General features: G+C 44.0%; 1 protein-coding gene across 1 annotated transcript in view; it reads right to left on the bottom strand.

The window, feature by feature from the left end:
* The window catches only part of LOC117399671 (thrombospondin type-1 domain-containing protein 7A-like), a 181,069-nt gene extending 161,753 nt beyond the window's left edge, over positions 1-19,316 (bottom strand). The window contains exon 1 of the mRNA XM_033998988.3: positions 19,128-19,316. The gene's annotated coding sequence lies outside the window, so the exon portion shown is untranslated. The remainder of the gene's footprint in view (positions 1-19,127) is intronic.
* Between the last annotated feature and the right edge of the window lie 20 nt (positions 19,317-19,336).

Genomic DNA, 19,336 nt, shown 5'->3' with positions numbered 1-19,336 from the left:
CGGTTACGCGCTGCAGTTCAGTTTGGGACTTCCCCCCTTCCGAGGAGTCACGCACACATCCATGTCAGACCCTTTTCAGGTCTCGGTACTCCAGAAGGATGTGGCTGCCTTTCTGTGCAAGCGAGCCATTCATCTCGTAGACCCCACCTCCCGGGGAGTGGGGTTCTACTCAAGATATTTTCTGGTACTCAAGAGGGACACCGGTTTTCGCCCCATCCTAGACCTGAGATTCCTCACCGTCACATTCTCCAGTCAGTCCAGCCGGGCAACTGGTTTACCATCGTGGACTTACGAGACACGTATTTTCACGTTCCCATTCGTCCAGAGCACGGGAAGTACCTCCGCTTCGCCTTTCAGGGAAGCATTTACAAGTTCTCTGTGCTGCCGTTCGGCCTCTCCCTAGCTCCTCGTACATTTTCAAAATGTGTGGACGCTATCCTGGCCCCCTTGCGGTTGCAGGGGATCAGAGTACTCAACTATCTCAATGACTGGCTGATTTACGCTCAGTCGCGAGAGGGAACAGTGGCCCACATGACAATTGTGATGCAGCATCTGGCGAGGCGAGGCCTCACCATCAACGATGCGAAGAGTCAGCTTATACCAGTGCAGTGCACTACATAGTTGGGGCTCCGGCTTGACTCCAGTATGATGTGCGCATACCTGTCAGGCGACAGAGTAGCAGCTATTCAGGGTTGCCTCTCCCTGTTCCAACAGGGATCGAAGGTCCCCTTGGTGCGGTTCCAAAAACTACTGGGTCTGATGGCCGCAGCCGTATCAGGCATTGAGCTGGGTCTATTATGCATGCGCCCGCTCCAAGATGGCTCAATGCGTTTCAGTTACACCCCAAGCGCGACACACACTGTCTGCTCCGTGGCCCTGCGATGGTGGAGGATGCCCTTTCACCTGTGCAAGGGCGTGAGAATGGGAGTGGTGTTATCTCACCAAGTGGTGACGATGGACAACTCCAACTTGGGTTGGGGGGCGGTCTGGAAAGGCAAAGGAGTGCGCTGCACCTGGTCGAGCCATTGGATAGCCCTGCACATAAATATGCTGGAACTGCAGGCTGTTTTCCTGGCTCTCCAGCATTTTCTTCTGTTGTGGCACGGAAAACATGTGCTGGTCCGAACGGACAACACATCAGTGGTGACAGCGTATATCAACCACCAGGGCGGCCTCTGGTCCTCGGGTTTGCATCGCATCGCCTTCCGGCTCCTGATTTGGGTGCAGTGGAACCTGCTGTCCCTACAGGCAACGCATCTTCCCAGAGTGGCGAACTGGGCAGCGGACCTCCTGTTGAGGGAGAGTGCACATCCGTCAGAGTGGTGACTCCACCCGTAGGTGGTGCAGCGCATTTGGGAATGGTTTGGGAAGGCACAGGTCTATCTCTTCACCTCAGCAGAGACAACGCATTGCCCCCTGTGGTGTTCCCTACACCGCTTAGGCGGTCCACTCCGCGTCGATGCCCCTAGCTCACGAGTGGCCCAGTACGCTCCTTTACACGTTCCCGCCAGTACCGTTGCTCCCAGCCTTCTTGGAGAAGGTCCGGTAAGAGAAAGCGACAGTTCTTCTAGTGGCCCCTCGGTGGTTCTCGACCCTATGCCAGCTCATACAAGGCCAGCCTTGGGAGATCCTGCTTCGCCTGGATCTCCTCAGTCAAGCGAGAGGCAACCTGGCATCCAGAACTGGGCAGGTTCCAATTATGGGTCTGGCCCCTAAACAGAACCACTGGACAGCCCTAAGGCTGTCAGACGCGGTTGTGGATACTTTTCAGAGCGCTAGGGCAGACTCAACTTGGTTGCTGTACGCCTGTAAGTGGAAGTATTTTCAGAATTGGTGTCTGACTAGAAGTCATGACCCAGTTTCTTGCCCCATGCCGGTTATCTTACAGTTTCTGCAAGAACTGCTCGATGCTGGTAGGTCACCTTCCACATTGAAAGTGTATTTAGCGGCTATCTCGTATGCTATGCCCCCGTAGATTCGGTATCTCCGGGTGTGCAATTTTATGGCGTCCTGATTTCTCAAAGGCACTCGGCGGTTATGCCCTTCCAGGAGGGCCGTTCTCCCCGAATGGAGCCTTGATGTTGTACTGGAGGCTCTCACAAAGGCCCCATTTGAACTCTATACACCATAGAGTTGAAGCATCTGTCTATGAAGACAGCCTTCCTCCTGGCTATCACCACTGCAAAGTGGGTCAGTAAGCTGCAGGAGCTGTCAATGCACAGCTCCTGTATACTTATTTGGGACGATGGCAGCAGGGTGTCACTACGTACAAACCCTGTTTTCCTCCCCAAGGTGATCACAGCATTCCACATGAATCAGTCTGTGGAATTGGAGTCTTTCCATGCACCTCCATTTGCTTCGGAGGAGGATAGGAGATTGAATTTCCTCTGCCCGGTGCAGGCATTGAGGTGTTACGTGGATAGGACAAGAGCTCTGCGTCATACTGACCAGCTCTTTGTCTGTCATGGTTTATGGACCCTAGGACAGTCCCTCTCGAAGCAGCGACTGTCGCATTGGATTGCGGACACAGTCTCTGTGGTGTATGACAGTGCTGGCTTACCCCCACCTGGGAGAGTAGCTGCTCACTCTAATAGAGTTGGCTACATCTTGGGTCCTCTTCAGAGGGGCCTCACTGTCCGATATATGCACGGCAGCTTGCTGGGCTACGCCGCATACATTCTCCAGGTTCTACCACTTGAATGTGGTAGATCATTCTTTGCCTTCAATAGACACGAGGGTCCTTGAGGTTGCACGCTAGCACCGCTAACCTAGAGTTAAGCTGTTCTGATGGGTCCTTCGTAAGCTGCTTTTCCTTCTCCCTTGCGAGGTCGCATTGATCGCCCTCACGGGTTCGATGCAAAAAGAGAAATGGCTTCTGTGGAATGACGGTTTTAATCCCTCGGTAGGCAGGAACGAGGGCGTCATCCCAGGAAGGGACCTATCGGCAGCTCTGGTATAGAGAGCTCAGAAAATACCTACCAATAGGCAGGCATATCCCATACGTAATGTTGTTGGTGGTCGTCTTCTCTTTCAGGGAATCAGGGTTACAGTAAGTAACCTAATGATGTATACTACTAGGAAACAATTCAGTACCATCAGCCAATCAGCTTCCAGCTCTAGCTTGGCTTCTATCAGACGGTAGTTGCTACGTCACAGCATCAGCTGTGACTCAAACTTAAAATTAATTTGCTCAAGTACTGGGTTTTTAAATTTGCTTGCTGTACTGAAATCTATTGGACAGCAAATACTAAACAAAGACACAATAGGCCTAAATTTATTTTATTATACACTATATCACCCAATCAGTGCTGTACCTCAAACCCTGCCAATCAATACTGTGAAACTACAAAAGCAACCAGACCTGCTCAGCATCTTTCAACAGCAAACCCAGACACAGACAGTTCAGTAATTGCTCCATTCAGTAATATGGCACCGTCCAGCTATACTATAAGCAACTCTGACAAGTAAAAACTAATGTGTTTAATACAGTTTTTTCTCAGTCTGTGACTTTTTTTGTGAACTATTAAGTAAAACCTGGTCATCACGACAACTTACTATAGTACCTAAATATTTTATACCAATGAACTTTAAAAAACACAAATGTTCTACATAGCAGTAGTGTACTTTAGTCAGTGTGAATGAGACTATGGAGGGAGGTAAATGAGTAATGATTACTTACTTATAGACCAAATCGCAAGCTACAATACTACTAGGAATCCTCCTTGGCAGACAAGTCATATCTAATTTAGACAGTCACTTAAACATATCTTACAATTGTTATTTTAACTTAACAGGTCAAACAGCCTTTTCTCGTTTCCAATTTTTTCTAATGTTTTTTGCTGTTAAATACGACATAAAAGAGATTTTTCTGAAGCACCATGGAAAATTCAACGCAATTGAAATTTAAATAAATTACTGAAATCCAGATTAACCTAAATCTTCAGCCCTTTTACACTGAGATAACGTGTATGTTCTGTATGTACTGTCATACATGGCATACATCCAAACGGTCAAATATAATCTTTAACTTAAGCAAGAAAAAAAAAATCTTTACAGAAAGAAGGTCTTTTCAGTCATGTCATGTTGTAAGCATTTCATTAATATGAAACCTATGATTTATTTCTGTTATTCCTGGAGAAAAATAATTTAATATGCCAGGGAAAGCTCAGAAATATAAGCCCATCAACTTGTTCCTTAGATAAACTACAGCTAAGGAGAAGAACACTGCTAGTCAAAAAGAAAAAGCCATTTCTGTATGGAATTTAGGTAACCCGATGTTACACCTTGTTTTCTATGGGTACCCTTTATAACAAACAGAATCAGGGCAGAATTAAAGCCTTGTAGAATGTTGGTTCTGATAAAGCAATTAGCATATCTTATGCAATCCACTGTATGCTCGTTGCTCATTTTTTCAGTGTAATTATATGATAATTAATTATACAGATGTTAAAATGAAGCTCCCTGCTTTATTACCAACACCCACTTACAGCTGAAATTAAAGAGAACAAATGCATCATTCAAACTTTGTTGTTCTTGTTGTGGTTTTGAAATGTTTGAAGTGAGCACACAAGTCACATTACAAACAGAATTCTATAAAGGAGAAAAGGTCAGTGTTAGTGCCTGTGGTAACTCGAAAGAAGAACAAAAATGAATGATCTTATTATCCCATTTGAGTCAGTAGCTGCTGTGAGAGCGGACCAACACCAGTGTTATCAATAAACACTCAAAACTAAGCTAGAATGTAAATCCAATTAACACTGGACAAATCAGAAGCCTAACCGGTAACTTAAAAATTGAATTAGTCAGGAAGTTACATCTTGACAACAATTAATCATAATAATTTGTCTTCAAGTGTTTGGTGCCATTAGTCTAAATACAATGTATTCTCACATTCCATAGCATATACATCATGAAAAATTATTTGAAGCCTTGTATATAATTTACAGTAAGTGTCTGGTTGTCAAGTACTGTGACTATCCATTGTTCTGCCACAGCCCTCCACATTATAGCTGGCAGGTTATAAAAATCCTAACCTATATTTTTTCTGCATTTATAGCTGGAATCGGGTTTGGGTTTTTAGTCAGATTTTAGTGCATAGGTTCAGAAGCATTCATTTATCTAAACCTGAAAGTCTGGTATCTAAAACAGCAATGACCGCTATAATAAAAATGTAACTCACTTGACCCAATAAACCCACAACTGATAATGCTTCTGCCACCCAGACTGCATAGTGTTGATTTTTTATAATCATTGGAAACTTTTTCAAGCAAGGTACTTTACCTAGATTGCTCCAGTAAAAACCCAACTGTATAAATGGGTAATTGTATGTAAAAAATAATGTGTAAAAAAAAAAAAAAAAATAATGTAATTGTATGTAAAAATAATATGATATCTTGTTACAATTGTAAGTCGCCCTGGATAGGGGCGTCTGCTAAGAAATAAATAATAATAATGACATATCCCTATGTCATATATATATAGTGGTAATGTGACTGGCAGTCAAGGCTGGCCAGCGGCACAGAAAATAGCAACGCAGACACAAAAAACTGTAGTTCAGAGCTTTCTGCGCACTTTTAATAAACACAAATCAAACAAAACACAGGAACAAAATAACAGTTTGAACAAAAACTCTGCTAAACACACACAGCACAAGCACAAGTACAACACCCACCCAAGCACAGCTATCCCAGTGTTCCACACTTACTCACTTGTTTTATCACAGCACACTTTCTCCGTTCCTAACTCTTCTACACTACCCACACCAAACATTCATTCCTTCGTTCTTTTACAGGGTGTGACCAAGGGGAACTGGCAACAAATCATTCCATTATTTTCCAGTCACACCTCATTCACGCAATTAAACACAATGTCCATCACCAGACACCCACACACACGTGCACCCATATGCTGAGCCTCTGCTCTACACACATCCTCCCCCTACTCTGTCACACATCCTCTCTGTTGTGCACAGCACACATGGCCATTCTGGAAACAGCGGTGCTTCTCCTTCCAGGTCTGGAGAGGGAGGGGCTTCTCCTTCCAGGTCTGGAGAGGACGGGGCTTCTCCTTCCAGGTCTGGAGAGGACGGGGCTTCTCCTTCCAGGTCTGGAGAGGACGGGGCTTCTCCTGGTTCTGGAGATGGTGGGGTTTTTTCCGTATCTGGAGAGGACGGGGCTTCTCCTTCCAGTTCTGGAGAGGACGGGGCTTCTCCTTCCAGTTCTGGAGAGGGCGGGGCTTTTCCTTCCAGTTCTGGAGAGGGCGGGGCTTCTCCTTCCAGTTCTGGAGAGGGCGGGGCTTCTCCCTCTGGCTCTGCACACAACAGCCCCGTCTCTCCGGCTCTGCACACAGCAACATCTCTCTGGCTCTGCACACAGCAGCAGCTCCTGCCTCACTGGCTCTGCACACAGCAGCAGCTCCCGTCTCGCTGGTTCCGCACACAGCAGCAGCTCCCGTCTCTCTGGCTCCGCACACAGCAGCATCTCTCTAGCTCCGCACACAGCAGCAGCTCCCGTCTCTCTGGCTCCGCACACAGCAGCAGCTCCCGTCTCACTGGCTCTGCACACAGCAGCAGCTCCCGTCTCACTGGCTCTGTACACAGCAGCAGCTCCCGTCTCGCTGGCTCTGCACACAGCAGCAGCTCCCGTCTCGCTGGCTCCGCACACAGCAGCAGTTCTCTAGCTCCGCACACAGCAGCAGCTCCTGTCTCGCTGGCTCCGCACACAGCAGCAGCTCCCGTCTCTCTGGCTCTGCACACAGCAGCATCTCTCTAGCTCCGCACACAGCAGCAGCTCCCGTCTCTCTGGCTCCGCACACAGCAGCAGCTCCCGTCTCTCTGGCTCTGCACACAGCAGCAGCTCCCGTCTCGCTGGCTCCGCACACAGCAGCAGCTCCCGTCTCTCTGGCTCCGCACACAGCAGCAGCTCCCGTCTCGCTGGCTCCGCACACAGCAGCAGCTCCCGTCTCGCTGGCTCTGCACACAGCAGTAGCTCCCGTCTCGCTGGCTCTGCACACAGCAGCAGCTCCCATCTCGCTGGCTCCGCACACAGCAGCATCTCTCTAACTCCGCACACAGCAGCAGCTCCCGTCTCTCTGGCTCTGCACACAGCAGCAGCTCCCGTCTCTCTGGCTCCACACACAGCAGCATCTCTCTAGCTCCACACACAGCAGCAGCTCCCGTCTCACTGGCTCTGCACACAGCAGCATCTCTCTAGCTCTGCACACAGCAGCAGCTCCCGTCTCTCTGGCTCAGCACACAGCGGCAGCTCCCGTCTCGCTGGCTCTGCACACAGCAGCAGCTCCCGTCTCGCTGGCTCCGCACACAACAGCAGCTCCCGTCTTGCTGGCTCTGCACACAGCAGCATCTCTCTGGCTCTGCACACAGCAGCATCTCTCTAACTCCGCACACAGCAGCAGCTCCCGTCTCTCTGGCTCTGCACACAGCAGCAGCTCCCGTCTCTCTGGCTCCACACACAGCAGCATCTCTCTAGCTCCACACACAGCAGCAGCTCCCGTCTCACTGGCTCTGCACACAGCAGCAGCTCCTGTCTCGCTGGCTCTGCACACAGCAGCAGCTCCCGTCTCGCTTGCTCTGCACACAGCAGCATCTCTCTAGCTCTGCACACAGCAGCAGCTCCCGTCTCGCTGGCTCTGCACACAGCAGCAGCTCCCGTCTCGCTGGCTCTGCACACAGCAGCAGCTCCCGTCTCGCTGGCTCTGCACACAGCAGCAGCTCCCGTCTCGCTGGCTCTGCACACAGCAGCAGCTCCCGTCTCGCTGGCTCTGCACACAGCAGCAGCTCCCGTCTCTCTGGCTCCACACACAGCAGCATCTCTCTAGCTCCACACACAGCAGCAGCTCCCGTCTCACTGGCTCTGCACACAGCAGCAGCTCCTGTCTCGCTGGCTCTGCACACAGCAGCAGCTCCCGTCTCGCTTGCTCTGCACACAGCAGCATCTCTCTAGCTCTGCACACAGCAGCAGCTCCCGTCTCGCTGGCTCTGCACACAGCAGCAGCTCCCGTCTCGCTGGCTCTGCACACAGCAGCATCTCTCTAGCTCCACACACAGCAGCAGCTCCCGTCTCACTGGCTCTGCACACAGCAGCATCTCTCTAGCTCTGCACACAGCAGCAGCTCCCGTCTCTCTGGCTCAGCACACAGCGGCAGCTCCCGTCTCGCTGGCTCTGCACACAGCAGCAGCTCCCGTCTCGCTGGCTCCGCACACAACAGCAGCTCCCGTCTTGCTGGCTCTGCACACAGCAGCATCTCTCTGGCTCTGCACACAGCAGCATCTCTCTAACTCCGCACACAGCAGCAGCTCCCGTCTCTCTGGCTCTGCACACAGCAGCAGCTCCCGTCTCTCTGGCTCCACACACAGCAGCATCTCTCTAGCTCCACACACAGCAGCAGCTCCCGTCTCACTGGCTCTGCACACAGCAGCAGCTCCTGTCTCGCTGGCTCTGCACACAGCAGCAGCTCCCGTCTCGCTTGCTCTGCACACAGCAGCATCTCTCTAGCTCTGCACACAGCAGCAGCTCCCGTCTCGCTGGCTCTGCACACAGCAGCAGCTCCCGTCTCGCTGGCTCTGCACACAGCAGCAGCTCCCGTCTCGCTGGCTCTGCACACAGCAGCAGCTCCCGTCTCGCTGGCTCTGCACACAGCAGCAGCTCCCGTCTCGCTGGCTCTGCACACAGCAGCAGCTCCCGTCTCTCTGGCTCCACACACAGCAGCATCTCTCTAGCTCCACACACAGCAGCAGCTCCCGTCTCACTGGCTCTGCACACAGCAGCAGCTCCTGTCTCGCTGGCTCTGCACACAGCAGCAGCTCCCGTCTCGCTTGCTCTGCACACAGCAGCATCTCTCTAGCTCTGCACACAGCAGCAGCTCCCGTCTCGCTGGCTCTGCACACAGCAGCAGCTCCCGTCTCGCTGGCTCTGCACACAGCAGCAGCTCCCGTCTCGCTGCCTCTGCACACAGCAGCAGCTCCCGTCTTGCCTCAGTTGCCGATTGCTCTCTCTCTCTGAACACAGTTGGCCTCTTGTTGTAGGCAGTTGGCCTCTTATTGCACCGCAGTGGCCTGTATCAATGCTTTTAGCATTTTTTTTCTTCTCTGCAGTTCTGTGTTGTGTTAGTATTCCACTGGCTGGCTAGCAGCAGAAATAGCAACCCAGACACAGAAACTGTAGTTGAGCTTTCTGCACACTTTAAACACAAATCAAACAAAACACAGGAACAAAATAATATTTTGAACAAAAACTCTCCTAAACACAGACAGCACAAGTACAAGTACAACACCCACCCAAGCACAGCTATCCCAGTGTTCCAAACTTACTGACTTTGTACTCACAGCACACTCCTTCTCCACTCTTAACTCTCCTACACAACTCACACCAACATTCATTCCTTTGTTCTTTTATAGGGCGTGACCAGGGGGAATTGGCAACCAATCATTCCATTACCACCTGGCCACATTCCATACTTTTCCAATCACATCTCAATCTCTCAATTAAACACAATTTCCATCACCAGACACCAACACACACGTGCACCCATATGCTGAGCCTCTGCTCTACACGGGGGTGGGGGGGGGGAATCAAACTTGTCGCTACACAGGTAAATTATCTTAATTACATCTAGACTACATGTTTTAAAAATCTAAATTTGTGCGGCATATGCATGTATCGCATTAATATCCAGTGACAGGGATAAAGCTAATGTTGTCTCGGAGTTAGTTATATTAAGCTTGGGAGGGGGGGCATAAACATAAATCGCTGGTATCACAGCAGACCCTCTGTTAACACCACACACTCATCACTCCCCTGGGGCGTCACACAAAGGTCTTTACCTCTGATGGGAACTAGACCCAATCAGATAAAAAGCAATTGTTCTTTCCTACACCTGTTACATTTTACACCGTTACACTGGAGATCACAAATTACATTAAAAAGAATTCCAGAATTTAAGTTTCTTTTACGATGACCATTAAAAATCCAAAGCCGTTGATGATTAAGTCATTTCAAAAGGATCTCAACATCTTTTAACTTTCCTTATCAAATTCCTTAAATAGAAAAGGAAATCATATCACTGTGCTTTAACTAGTGGAGGATGGGCATCTTAACCTCTGTACAAAGAGGTCCAGTCTCTTTGAACATAGTGCTATACAGATAATATCAATTACAGGTAAAGATTATATGCATATCTCAAGAGTACTTAATAAATGTACAAGCATAACTTCAAACAGCTACGGATGGTCATGATTCACAGCCTCGGTGTCCCTATCTCTATATTTTAGTTTTGCGTATGTTAGTGTAAGTTCTGTTCTGGCACTGTGTAAGTCATTTAATAGTCTCTCAACCCTTCTGGTAGTCAGAGGTAATACAACCAATTATTTCTACTATGCTAAAGATATTTTTTTTATTTTGTTTTACAAAAAGGTTATACAATTTTGAAGAAAACACTGAATAGACATCGACCATCCACACATTATGATCTTCACATTGTATGCAGTGCGGTATTACCTTATTCATGTATTCTTCTTGTTTTTGCTGTGTCATTCGACACAAAATAAGAAGTAAAGTCAGCTGCCAGAGACCTTTAAGTGTAATTCAACATGTCTTATAAAATATTTAAAAAAAAATAAAAATAACATTTGAGGGAGGGAAATGTGATACTCGGTGAAACGGAAGGTTTGTTGAATGAAAAGCACCAATAAGCCTTATAACATGAAACAACCCCAGGTCATACTTTCCTCTCACTTATATTGTGCAGAACAAGTATATTCTTTATTTCCCCTTGTGAGCTGCAAAAACAAGAAATGAAAATCCTAAATGCCCACTTGTTTAGCTTGGCGGTTGTTGTGTACATGGGAGTAAGATTGAATTGGGTGAAGAGGAAATGGGTGTGATGGAAAAATAATCCTTAAACTTAGTTTTAAAAGTCAAGTCCACATAAAACGGAGTTCACAGTGGTATATTTCAGCACAGATGTTACATGGACATTAAAATGTAATTAATATAGTGCCCTGTTAAGAAAGTCTTTACATGACTAAATGTTTACATGTTTTAAAGTAAGCAGAATTAACACACTCGATGGCATCATATTAAAGTGTCCACAAATAATCATCTAACAAAGCTCATGTTGCCATAACCAGTAGATATTTGTAAAAAACATATAAATACCTGTACCTCCTAAAGTGTAGGAGTGTGTATCTGCTAATGTTCATAAAACTAAGAGCTGCTCATTTCCTCGAGGTTCCCAGATAACACCTCTACAGAGCTGCACAAAAGTTTTCAAAAGTTCTGACTGATAATAGTCAAGGTTTATTTTTAAAAATGTGATTTGCATGTACACTTATTGGCTTACCCCTGTAAAATTCCTAATTATCAGCATCTATATTGGTAAGCACCTGTTAACCTAAATGCTCCCAATTGACCTTCAATGACAAAACAGTATGATTTGAGCTTAGATCTGATCAAATCTGGAGAAAAAAAATGAATAATGTCTTTAATACACTTAGATTAATGACCCATTTCACTATGCATTGAGTGCCAGATTTATTATTTTTTAGGCAATAATTCATTATCAAAGTAGTAATTGTCTCGTCAATATTGACTCACTGGAAATTACAAATTCAAGTAAATAATTTTTCCATGATGATAATGGGCCAGGCAATTAAATATTTAATGTAAACTAGATATTTAAGTCTTTAAGAGCAGGCCATTAAAAAACTGGAGCAAAGCCACACACTTAAGTACACACTGTGTAATAACACTGTGTAACAATTTTTTTTTTTTTTTTGGTTCCTGGGTAGTAAGTGTTATTTCCTAATTGCTTATGCCTCAAAAGTATAGAAAATGACTATTATTCCACACAAACTTTGCTTTTGTGACCAGGACAGTGATATTTTGAAATTTACCTATTTTCCAGAACATTCCAGATAGATTCAGTGCTGAGTAAACTTGGAGTAACTTCTAGAACTTTCAAGAACTTTCCAGTAATATAAATAGTAGTATAAATACAGGGGCCTTAAGCCCACCAGTTCAGTTTAGTTCCAGCTGCCTAAGTGGATACATATCTGCATTTTTCTGAGATGGCATCAAGGCCATAGGAGACTTCAAAATGGTGGCATTCCTGAGGCGGTTTTACCAAGTTTCCCTGCTATCTTTGCCTTTGGGACAGCAGGGACACCAAGGCGCACTACCACAGGCGGGACTGGCCACAGCGGACCGAGTTCTCTGTGGGGAGGAACAACGTCAAGTGGGAGCTACTGGTGGACCCCCGGAAGGTGCTGATGCCACCACTGCACATCAAATTGGGCCTTATGACACAATTTGTCAGAGCTCTAGATAAGGAGTCGGCAGCCTTCACGTACCTTCAAGACTTCTTCCCTAAGCTGTCTGAGGCAAAGGTCAAAGCCGGTGTCTTCGTCGGACCACAGATAAAGAAGATCCTGGAGTGCAATGAATTCCCTAAGAAGCTCACTAGTAAGGAGAAAGCGGCTTGGAACAGCTTTGTCGCAGTGGTTCGGGGCTTCCTGGGCAATCACAAGGCCGAAAACTATGTGGAGCTGGTTGAGACTCTGGTGAAGAACTACGGCACAATGGGCTGTAGGATGTCCCTCAAAGTCCATATCCTTGATGCTCATCTTGATAAATTCAAGGAGAACATGGGAGCGTACTCGGAGGAGCAAGGCGAGCGCTTCCACCAGGATATACTGGACTTTGAAAGCCGCTACCAAGGACAGTATAACGAGAACATGATGGGAGACTACATTTGGGGGCTGATTCGTGAAAGTGATTTACAGTATAATCGTAAATCTCGAAAAACTACTCGCTTCTAAATCTTTTGTAGTCATTTTTGTATTACTTTAGTATAAATACATGTTAATTTGGATTCATGTTGTTTTTTTGTGACTATGTGAACGAAAAGACACAAATTCGCCCATTTTCTCATTGGAAATAGGTAAATTTCAAAATATCACTGTCTGGTCACAAAAGCAAAGTTTGTGGGGAATAATAGCCATTTTCTATACTTTTGAGGCATAAGCAATTAGGAAATAACACTTACTACCCAGGAACAAAAATTGTGTTACATAGTGTAATTTGTAGTTGGTTGTCCATAAAACCTAATTATAGACTTAAGGCCTTTGCACACTGGATCCATTCCGTCATTTAGAATCCGTCATCGGATGCCCTTATCCAGGGCGACTTACAGTCATAAACAAAAATACATTTCAAGAATATGTTTTAAGCAAATCTAAGAGTTTCCTCAATATGTTTAAAACCCAGTGACATACTTAAATGAATTTGGCCTATTGCAATAATATCTACCAGTCTCATTAATTAGGACAAAAAGTCCTGGGGGCCTGGAGGTCGTCAGTTTGAGTCCTGGCTATTCCACTGCCAACTGTGGATGGGAGTTCCCAGGGGTCGGTGCACAATTGGCCGAGCCCTGTAGAGTGGCTGGGTGCCTGCGGGCTAGCCTGTAAGCTACCCAGAGCTGCATGGTCCTCCAACGCTGTAACTCTGGGGTGGCTGCATGGTGGGCCCGCAGAGTGAAAAGAAGTGGACGGCTGACGGCAGACATTTCGGAGGACGTGTGTGTCCGTCTTCGCCTCTCCCGAGTCAGTGCGGGGGTGGCAGCTGCAAGGTGGAGGCAGGGGAGGAGGGGGCCAAACAATAAAAAATGACAAGAGGGCATAGACAAACAGGGCTTTTATAGGGCTGATGAGTACGTTATTGATTAATGGGTGGATTCTCATATTCAGAAAGAAAACACGTTTCCAAGGATTCTCCATGAACAGTACTGTAGTTATTCCATGAACGTTATTGGCATATGCTGTAAGAACGAGTACAATGTATGGAGAAGAAAGTATTTCAAAATCTAAATTAAACAGCTTGGATAGATCAAGCATTTTTATTTGGAACAATACGATTTGCCCAGTCATTCTGCTGTTGAATATGAATGTATGTAAGATAGGATTCCAAAATGAGATCCAGAAAAAGGATCACTTAAGAATGCAGAATATTCACTCAGCTGCAGGGAGAGCTTGGAAGAAATGTTTAAAATTCAGAAGCGCATCAGCAAAAAATTAGCATTGTAGAAAAAATGAACTTTGTGTGCTACCCGGAAAGAGTACAGTCCAAATAGTGCATACAAATATCAGGTTCAGGGTTTAAGGGCCTCATTTACTAAGTGCCGGTAATTTGGCCAGAATTGCGGGAGGAAAATGGAGATGACTGCACTTGGTAGTTCCCAAAGTGTTACGCCCTATTTACTAACTAATTAGAAGCAAAAATACTGGTTGGAAAAATTCTAATTTGCATACAAATTGTGGGCGGCAACAGGTCAGAAGTTGCGCACGGTATTTATTCTACTGACAACAGGTGAAGGAGCTTACTTACTGGTGGCGGCAGGGGATAAAAATATTTGGAAGAGATAAAAGAAAATATGCTGAAATAATTTTGTTTCAATTTAAATTAATATTGTATTATCTACATGTCCTACAACAATGTGAAGCCTATAACGGATCAGCATGGTTTGTTTTGGCAGCTCTATCTGTGTTTAACATGCTGCTTTGCATACGTAAACATCATCAATTCAATGCAAAAGAGGTGCTGCCTCTTTCATTTTGCATCCTCTATATCCTTGTTTTCAGCACAGAAATGGGAATAGTAAATAGGACTGGGAAAGAACTGCACGGTAATCATGCTTTGCGTACGGTAAACGCTTCGTAAATGAGGCCCTAAGTATCAAATTATGTTTTTTATTATTTATTTTTTTAAATCTGAACACAAGCTGTATTTTCTTTGAAAAAATCAGAACACAAGCTTTATTTATGTAATTTGATGCTTCACTTCACTACACTGCTTCATATTAACCATTATTTATTTTGTCATGACTAATAACGGGCTACATGCATTACAGCCACTGATCCACTGCATCTTAGCTGTACAGGACTATATGGATCATAAAAGCAATATGGTGTGCATAATTGTATTAAAAAAAACAAGTGGATTCAGTAAATTATGGTAAAAGGTAAGATGTAAATGCACAGAAATCTGCAGTCGACCAGCTAAATTAGTAACATCTAAATTAGCAATTCATTCCATTAGATTGTGCTTGTAACATTAGGACTGCTATATCAATCAATCAATCAATCAATCAAATTATTTTCATATAGCGCCTTTCATGGTGAGCCATCCCAAAGCACTTCACAGTCAAATAAGTAAAAAGGTCTCTGAAAACAATTAAAGAATAAAAGTAAAATAAAAACACAATAAAAAAATAAAAACATAAACTATAATCACACTCCAAAGGCTTGGGAACAACAAATAGGCCTTCAGCCATGACAACCAAAAAGACAACTTCTGAGTGCCAATCATGGCAGTATCACATAGATATAAAATACAGTAGTCTCTGCATATAGGAACACTTTGCCTAAGGGAACACCCTTCCGGTGAAACAGATTTTTCCCATTTTAAATGCTCCGGCTAAAGGAACAGGAACTTTGCTTAAAAGAACAGTTTCTTGGCACCAATAGCAATTTGTCACATATTATTTTTATTATTATTTGTTTATTTAGCAGACACCTTTATTCAAGGTGACTTACAGACTAGGGTGTGTGAACTATGCATCAGCTGCAGAGTCACTTACAACAACGTCACCCGAAAAATGGAGCACAAGGAGATTAAATGACTTGCTCAAGGTCACACAATGAGTCAGTGGCTGAGCCAGGATTTGAACTAGGAACATGCTGGTTACAAGCCCATTTCTTTAACCACTGAACCACATAGCCTCAGTACTGATACAGTACTGTTTTGTAACCTGATTACTCATCATCATCAAACTTAAATTAAAATGGTATATTCAGTCGTCAAATGTGACTTGAGGTACTGAACCACTGTCATATCATTGACTTGTTTTGCATTGATTTCCACGAGTGCACCGCATCGCTACAAAATGTTAACAAACGGCAAAATGTGCCGCTGTTTCTCTTGCTACAAAAAGTTGGAAATTGTTTGAGCTCCTGAAAAAAACCTGAATCACACAAGTCGCCAAGCAATTTGGTGTTTCCCATTCTGGTGAGTTGCTTCACCATTCTGTTAAATAATGTGCATGTGTTGAATATTGCTGCTGCATGTTTTAACGTGTGTAGAGATGCTATGTTAATTTAATTTGACAGTTACTTTATTATTATAGTTTATTAACATATACTTGCCTATTGCTTTACTTTTACTTATTCAGTTAATTGCATATGTTGATGCACGTTTGTCATGACAAGTAACTGCTGTATTATTGAATTGTGGTTTGTCACACTTGTACTTTGCTTGAACAAAAGTTATTGTATTTCTTGCTCTTATTGTATTACTTGTATTGTAACACTTGAAATGTATTTGCTTACGATTGTAAGTCGCCCTGGATAAGGGCGTCTGCTAAGAAATAAATAATAATAATAATAAAAGTAATACATGTTTATTTATTTATTTATTGATTCATATTGTGTCTGGTGGCTAACTCTTAGAGAACACTTCAGCTATACTTCACTTGTTTTCCGAGGGGTGTTCGCTTAGCCGGAGAGTACTGTACTTGAAAATGTATGCATTTCAGTTTAATTTTGTTGTGTTGTAACACATTTTTTTCATAATCTAAAGTAATCCTTACTGCTAAATTAAGAGCTTTGGGCATTACCCATTCTCAGTGACAACCATTTCACTTAATTTTCAAAAGTAATGCCTTTGTACCCTGGTCTACTGCTGATACTGCCTTTGTTATTCCTGGCCTTGTGTCACCTGTCACGGCTCATTTTACTGACTGATTGTATCTGCATTTGCATTTTCACAAGAATAATAGCTGGAAATGATTATATTAGTCAGGTGGGTGGAGTATTCCGGTTGTCAAAAGAAATCACATGACAAGCTCTCTGGAAAAAAACAATTTAGGAAAATCCCACACAGCCAGATCATATTCACATGCCGTACTACAAGCCTGTGAACTATAATTGACATATCACATTTACCAAACACTTCATTTGATTTGTATTGAAAGGTCATGCCTCACTGTATTCACCATGACATAATTTAAGTCCTCTCTCAATCAAAGCACTGTACTGCAAAACAAATGAATAGTGCCTATTAATGTACTCTACATATGTCCCTTCTTAATGTTTTCGATTGTTGTTGCGTAGAATGTCTGTATTAAAGGATATCTATTTGCTGCACAAGACTGAATATTGTTTTTGCAACTGTAGCTGGGGCCAATATACATATGATGTGGCTTATCTTGCAGTGTGCTGAATTTGTGTACTGGCACAGAACATGCCATGGGAAATTCCATGATGCCTTTTAAAAAATTCCCATATGGGTTATCTTCGACCCAATTTTCACTCATGAAATCTAAGCAATAGATGTTATCAAACTACTTAAGCCTGGAGGCAAGGGCCCAGACTGGGAACTCTCCAGATTGACTTGTTGGGTGCTTGACCAGTAGTGGTTACAAAGTCTAAAGGCTTAAAGATTCAAACCATGACCTTATAGCTTACTCCAAATTGCATTGCTTTTACTGCAGGGAGTGGCTGGGAAGACTGAGTGGTTTTCAACCTTGGTATTCGTTTCTTTACAAAACAGTCCTGGATGTTGTTCCAATAATTTGGAGCCAATCACTGGAACTAAACACTTATTAAAGTTGAAATAATTATCCTATTTCAGTCTTTTTATTTTAACCTGGCTATAATATCCTAGAGGGTTGTCAAAAATAAGTGAGAACAGGGCTGTATTATCTGGACCCCTACAATATAATTTTTTCTTTGATTTGACTCTCATTTCTAATCCACCCAACCCTTAGGACAGCAGTGTGGAACCCTGAAGTCAAAGATATCAGTAATTGAACTTGACTGAAATAATCAGAATACAGCTGTATGCCAAATAAGAACACAACCTAAAGTCAGTATTTAACCCTGCAAATATGAAATCAGTACCCCAAATGGTCTCTAAGACATTAGCCAATGGCAGCTTCATGACCATAAATCGCAAACTGTGACTTAAACAAAGCATAAAGAGCTCTATCTTTGTCCGGTGTAATTTTTTTGAGTGTGTGTTGCTTTTTTTAATGCATTTCCATTAATATCGCTGTTTGCGCCTGTTTGGCAGAGCAACGAGAATTTAAAAGGGCGTGTCCTTCATTGCCAGAGGAATGAACACGAGTATTTGATTGTGTGCTCCGGAGCAAAACCAGACAAGGATCTACTGAAAATAGTTAATTTTTGCACGAGAGCAAGTGGGGAGCATAGCTTACAGAAAATGGAGCCGAGCAAAATCTTTGAAAATAAGTGAGAACGATATAGAGAGAACATGGCAGTACATTTCTCATTTTAATTACAAGTATCATTGTTACATGGTTCACAGAAGGGTAAAATAATAAGAAATGTACGGAATTGTGACCAAGAGGCACATTTGTGTTCTTACAGCGTAAACCTTGAGTTGACATTTGTTTTACAAAAATAAAACAAAGGCCAAAATAAAACAATTTGAGATCATGTACTAACCTTGGCTACAATGTAAATTATGACTGAACAGAACAGGTGTATAAGAAATATGATCCGATTTCTGTTGCAAATCTCATGAAAACTCTCTCTCTCTCTCTCTCTCTCTCTCTCTCTCTCTCTCTCTCTCTCTCTCTCTCGCAATGACAGACTATATCAAATTATTATTATTTATTTATATGCAAACAGGATTATGTATCTTTAAAAAAATGTCCTTGGCTGTCCTTATCGTACACTGGATAAAATGTACGTCAAGAATGAAAATGATAGGATTGGGCACCTGAGAGATAAGCAGAAAAAGGACTTAGAAACTTGCCCTGTCAAATAAAAATAAAAATAAACACTTGTGTACGCAATGAAATCTATCGATATTGAAAACAGTGTTTTATATAAAGCCTGAGCATTTTAGAAAGAAGTGTACTGTTCAAAACTCTACCTAACCATAACAAACCAATAGTAAGATCGACATGTCACAAAACTGATATCCGAGTGAATTACTGTAAAGGTTTTACACGACTCCAGACTGCAGCATTAGATCCCAATGCCGAGGTTCTGTTTCGATCGTTTCATGCAGAGAAGCTCTGATACTCACCGTTTCTCAGTAGGTGATTCCGGATGACAGATACAGGGAATGTTTAAGAGGATCCTGTTGCCTCCTTGTATTGCTTCGAGGGATCGGAAACAACTCGCATTTGTTATGCATAGTAACTTATCTTCCCGTCCTTTCTACAGTTTATCTGCAATGCAGATGCAGCCTCCTAAAAGCACACAACTTACACTACATCACAAAGGCAAGTAGCG

The sequence above is a fragment of the Acipenser ruthenus genome, chromosome 4, assembly GCF_902713425.1.
Source record: "Acipenser ruthenus chromosome 4, fAciRut3.2 maternal haplotype, whole genome shotgun sequence".
Lineage (NCBI taxonomy): Eukaryota > Metazoa > Chordata > Actinopteri > Acipenseriformes > Acipenseridae > Acipenser > Acipenser ruthenus.
The sequence above is the reverse complement of the archived record's forward strand: the minus strand, read 5'-3'. Positions and strand labels throughout refer to the sequence as shown.